Consider the following 6,000-nt stretch of genomic DNA (forward strand, 5'->3'; position numbering starts at 1 on the left):
TTTAAACTTTTTTAAATTTTAGTTTAAAGTATTAAGGAACTGTTATGGTCATTAATGGTAAAAAGATTAAACCTCAAGTGCAGAAGAAGTTACATTTTCGAAGTGTTGAAGATCTGGGGCCTAAACAACTTGCTACAGCTTCAGGTTTAACTTCCTTAGTGCCTAAACCACAAAGATTGCCTGTGGGAGCTGAAAAAAAAATGTCTACTACTCACCAAATGAAGGACAGCACTGGAATTACCCGTTCTCTGGAGGAAGGTGTATGTTCCCAAGAAGAGGATCCCGATTCTGGCAGTCTGCCGATTTTAACGGAGGGAGCACGCAGGAAGACGACTCCATTGCCTGAAACGCTTCAGGAAGTACTCCAACCTGAAGATATCGATCTCCTCCGTGATTTTTTGAAAAAACAGAGCTGCGGGGGGAGACCAGCGTCGACCCCCTAAGGAAGTCGGGGTTCCATCGCCAGAAGTCCAGCCCGCAGTAAAACTGTTAAAATGCCTGTTGCTGAGATGTAGCAGGAGCTGCAGTTACCTAGTTCTGCCACTACGTTAGAGAAAGCAGGGGTGAGCTTTTCTGATCTACAATGTAAACAGTTAAATGCTGTCATCCAGCCGATAATGAATGAGATGGCTCAAATGTTAAGTTCAGAATTGAATACAGTTGAAGCACGTGTGGAAGCATCTTGTAAAGATTTTAAAAAATTTCAGTCTGCTTTTTTGGAATGTAAACAGCAAGTGGCTTCTAATACAGAAAAAGTGTTGAAGGTTGAAAAATCCGTTATAGAATTGCGAGAACGTGAGAAGGAGTTAAAGAGGAAAATAGACTACTTGGAGAATCAAAGCAGAAGGAATAATGTGAAAATTGTTGGTTTGCCAGAAGGTATGGAAGGACAAGATCCTCTTCGTTTTTTTAAAGACTGGATCCCACAAGTACTAGGGCAAGAATTTTTTTCTGAAGGCTTGGTATTGGAAAGAGCTCTTAGAGCTTTAAGAAGAACACCCTTACCTGGTCAACCACCGAGACCTGTAATAATTCGATGTTTGAATTACTTGGACAGAAAAGTAATACTTCGTCTTGCAGTGCAAAATGCGAGACAATGACAAACTCCGTTATTGATTCAGAATAGCAGAGTTTTTTTTTAAATCCCTATTTGAGTCAAGAGGTCATTCAACGTCGACGTTGATTTAATCCAGTTAAAGAAGTTTTGTGGCGTAAAGGCTATAAGTCTACTTTTCGCTATCCAGCAGTGTTGAAGGTGTTTTATGGTGACTATCAATCTCGGTTTTTTGAGAATGATCGTGAAGCAATGATTTTTGCTGATTCATTGCCAGATGTAAGAGGACAAAGACGTAGTCCACCATTGTCTCCTAAAGAAAAATCTGGTTGTTCTGGAAATGGAAGAAATGGCAGAAATGGGAAAAATGGGAATGGAAAGAGTCCAACTTCTCTTGAAATGGGGTCTCATGGATGAAAAGAAGAATTTTCTTATTCTTATTTTATTTTTTATGTTATTATGATATTTTGATGTTATTCTTTGTTCGGCTGGGGAGGGAGAGATTGGCTCTAAGTTCTATTAGTCATCAGCCACTGGTGAGTGATCCACTCCCAAATATTGTTTAGGGATTACTACCTTTTGGTAGTTTTTTTTCATTTTTTGATTATTTTCTTTTTTTTTTAATTTTCAATTTATTTAGTCTTTAATTTGTGATTTTTTTTCTCCTATTGGAGGGCCTATTTAAGTTGATTTGAGTAGAAATTTAAGTTTGGTCCTTTTTTATATTGGTTGGATTAAGGCTTTATATAGTAAACCAGTAGCTAGAGTATTGACGAATGGTTTGATTTCGGAACCGTTTAAATTGACTCGATCAACTCGTCAAGGTTGTCCTTTATCACCAGCTTTGTTTGCGTTAGTGATCGAACCTTTGGCACAGCTGATAAGACAGAATACACAGATATAAGGTATGAAAGTTTTAGATGAGGAATATAAAATTAATTTATTTGCCGATGATGTATTGGTGTATTTAACAAATCCAGCTCAATCACTTTTACATTTGAAGGAGTGTCTGATACAATATGGATGTCTTTCTGGATATAAAATTAATTGGGAAAAAAGTGAAATATTACCGGTAAGTGAAGGAGATTATTCAGCTTATAAGAATATTCTTAATTTGAAATGGACGGATTGAATTAAGTATTTGGGTATAATTTTGAATGTTAATTATCAATCTTTATATAAATTATGTTCCGTTAATAAAAAAATTAAAACTGATTTGATTAAATGGAAAGATTTACCTATTAATTTATTGGGTAGAATAAATACAATTAAGATGAATATTTTTCCACGTATGCAATATTTGTTTCAATCTATTCAGTATTTACTTGATAATATTTTTTTTCGAGATTTGAATAAAATGGTTAGGGAGTATTTATGGAGAGGTAAATTTTCAAGAGTAGCCTTGAATAAATTAACTTGGAAATATGAGTTAGGGGCATTACGTTTATCACATTTTTGCAATTATTATGAAGCAGCCCAACTTAAATTTATTAGTTTATTGATGGATTTGGAATGGCCCCCTAGTTTGGCCAAAATTGAGATGGCAAATATTTCTGAATTTGAAATACATCAATTTTTGTTTAAATTTGTTACAGCAACATAATGTGCCTATATTAAAACATTTAATGACTTCCCAAGATCGTGTTAGATGGCAAGCTCTCCACTGGCCACCGTGACAGAGGTGCACCAAAGAAAAGGTACAAGGACTGCCTAAAGAAATCTCTTGGTGCCTGCCACATTGACCACCGCCAGTGGGCTGATATCGCCTCAAACCGTGCATCTTGGCGCCTCACAGTTTGACGGGCAGCAACCTCCTTTGAAGAAGACCGCAGAGCCCACCTCACTGACAAAAGGCAAAGGAGGAAAAACCCAACACCCAACCCCAACCAACCAATTTTCCCCTGCAACCGTGTCTGCCTGTCCCGCATCGGACTTGTCAGCCACAAACGAGCCTGCAGCTGATGTGGACTTTTACCCCCTCCATAAATCTTCGTCCGCGAAGCCAAGCCAAAGAAGAAGAAGAATGAAGTTATGGACAAAGAAAAAGAAAATTATAGGTTCTAGGAGTGAATTATCAGCTTTGGCTCCGTTGTATAATAATCAACTTATTTCTTTCTCAATACATAATCGAAGTTTATTACATTGGAGATTTAAAGGTATGGAAAGTTTGGGAGATTGTTTTAAAGAAGGTAAATTTTTATCTTTTAATCAGATGAAGGACAGTTATGGTATTGATAAGAACTCTTTGTTTCTTTATTATCAAATTCGATCTTTGGTAAAATGTGTGTTTGGTAGAGATGTGATTTTACCTGAAATGACTAAATTTGAGACTTTTCTTATGAATGTACCAGAGAAGGGTTATATTTCACTTATGATTCAAATATTACAGAATGGTATGGATAAAAAGGGTTGGGATAAATCCAAAGGTAAATGGGTAGTAGATATCGGTTTTACTTTTTCCGAGGATGATTGGTTAGATATTTGTTATGATAGTGTAACTAGATTGATAAATGCATATTATGCAATGATTAATTATAATTTTTTACATCAATTACATTAACACCTGAAAATCTAAAAAAAATATGGTTTTCATGAATCAGATTTGTGTTTTAGATGTGGTAATACAGTTGGAACTTTTTTTTCATGCTGTCTGGTCATGTGTATATATATATATATACACATCTATATATATTCATCTTTTATATAGATATATCTATATCTAGATAGATATCTATATCTATATATAGATATCTAGATAGATATCTATATATAGATATCTAGATAGATATCTATATATAGATATAGATATATAGATAGATATATCTATATATAGATATATCTATCTATAGACAATCTTTTTGGAAGAAAATTCAATTGTTTTGAGAATACCTGCATAAGATTAAAATACCTTTCGATCCGACAGTATTTTTATTGGGTAGTTTTCAACCTCTGAAAGGTTTGGGATCAGATAAATTTCAACTTGCTTTTGTATATTTAGCTTTATCTGTAGCAAAAATATGTATTGCTAGTATGTGGAAAGATACAAATATGATTGATATTCTTTGGCTTGGCTTCGCGGACAAAGATTTATGGAGGGGGTAAATGTCCACGTCAGCTGCAGCCTCGTTATATTAATAGATATTAATAGATGGCATAATGAGATAAAATATTGTTTAATAATGGAAAAAATGTTTCACGTGATAACTAGTTTTTTTTATTAGTAAGTGGTTGTTATATTCAGAATATTTACATTTTGATTTATGTTAATTAGATCTTAATATGTATGTTTAATTTTTTCTTAATTTTTTTTTCTTTTCTTTATGGCTCTCCTTAGGAGAGTTGGCTGAAGGGGGGGTCTTTTATTTTTCTTTCTTTTCTTCTTTTATATATATATATAAAATATAACATTCATGTTTATGCTTCATTGTTGTATATGTTATTTACTATCTGTATTTTGAATGAATAAATAAAGTTTAAAAAAACTGGGAAAAAGCAAAAAGGGGTGGGGTCAGATTAATACAAGGGGCAGTTTGTAATGGGGATGAGAGCGGGACAGATTGAAATACAAAAGCAGCAGTGCTGCAGGAATAGACAAGGCTGCTCTCCTTGGTAGATATGAATCCTCAAACTTGCATTGAGCTTTGATTAAACAATCTCAAAAGCAAAATAGAAGGGTCAGTGTGGGAATGAGATGTAAAATTAAATAGACAAGCATTGCAAGCTCAAAATCACCTTTGAGGACAGCAGAATTGTCTTTTGCAGAGCATTCATCCAATATATATTTTGTTCTCATATTTAAGTGAAAAACAAATTCTATGAATGCTGCTAAACTGAAATAAAAATGGAAAATTCTGGAAACCAACAAAACAAGCAGCATTTGCAGGCATTAAAATTAATTACGTTGTACAGTGACACAAGATTCAATTTCATTGAAAACGAACCAAGAAAAATCAGACTTTACGCACAATGCAAGGCTACATGCCATTTTCTAAATGTTGGATCAGACATTTGAGCTCTATGTTTTGGATACTATTTATTGCCCAATGCCCCTTACAATCGAAGAAAGAAAAGCAAAGGAGAGCCCCCTAGAGTCACCAAGTGTCCATGGATTTGCCTCAAACGCTCTCGCAGCCTCTGCAGCTGCAAAATCTACAGTTCCATCCACAAGCAACTGGAAGTCCAGATCTAAGCCTGCAACACAATGAGGAAGTCTTCAGCACCCAGGATTTCAGGAGCCTTCAGCATCCTCAAATCCTAGCCATGACATCCGGCTCTCAGGATCCAGCAGCCCGCTGCCTGGCATGAGTCCATCGACCTCAAGTTGCCAGCAGTCTGTGTGGGATTCTCTGCTGCAGCTCACCATCTTATGTGTCCTTCAGCCAGAGTTCCTTGCTAGTCATCCACCGTGATCATCATCCTTGGGGTCATTTCCTCTGCTTCTCCTTCTCAATGGGGCTGTTCACCCAGTTACTAGCACCCTGTCCAAATTTGCTGCTTCCCCAGAATTCACAACCCCACAAGGCCGCTGCAGAACACAGGAACCACAATCTTGGGCCCAGATCCCTGGTCACAGGATTTTAATAAAACACCATTGGCTCCTTTAACAAGCCTTTTAAAGCCTGTACAAGGATGTCAGCAATTGAACCCCATGGAGGAGCGCTGTCCCACCGCTTCCTGTGTCTGCACCAGCAGTGCCATGTTTGTGTTTGTGCAGTGCAGGCTTTCACTGCACTTGTGAAACTTGCCTGAATGCAGCTTAAATGTAAGTCAGAGATTTTACTCTCTGATACTGTGGACACACCTCAGATAGCTAATACTCAAATTAGATGCGCTGAAGCTTCATGTAGTAACCTTGCAAAGACCAAGATGAAAAGAGAGTTCAAGGCTTTGGATATTGCTCGAATTCATGAGGGATCTCTTTGATGTTTTACTCATAGAATGTGACA

Source organism: Narcine bancroftii, chromosome 8 (genome assembly GCF_036971445.1).
Source record: "Narcine bancroftii isolate sNarBan1 chromosome 8, sNarBan1.hap1, whole genome shotgun sequence".
NCBI classification, from domain to species: Eukaryota; Metazoa; Chordata; class Chondrichthyes; order Torpediniformes; family Narcinidae; genus Narcine; species Narcine bancroftii.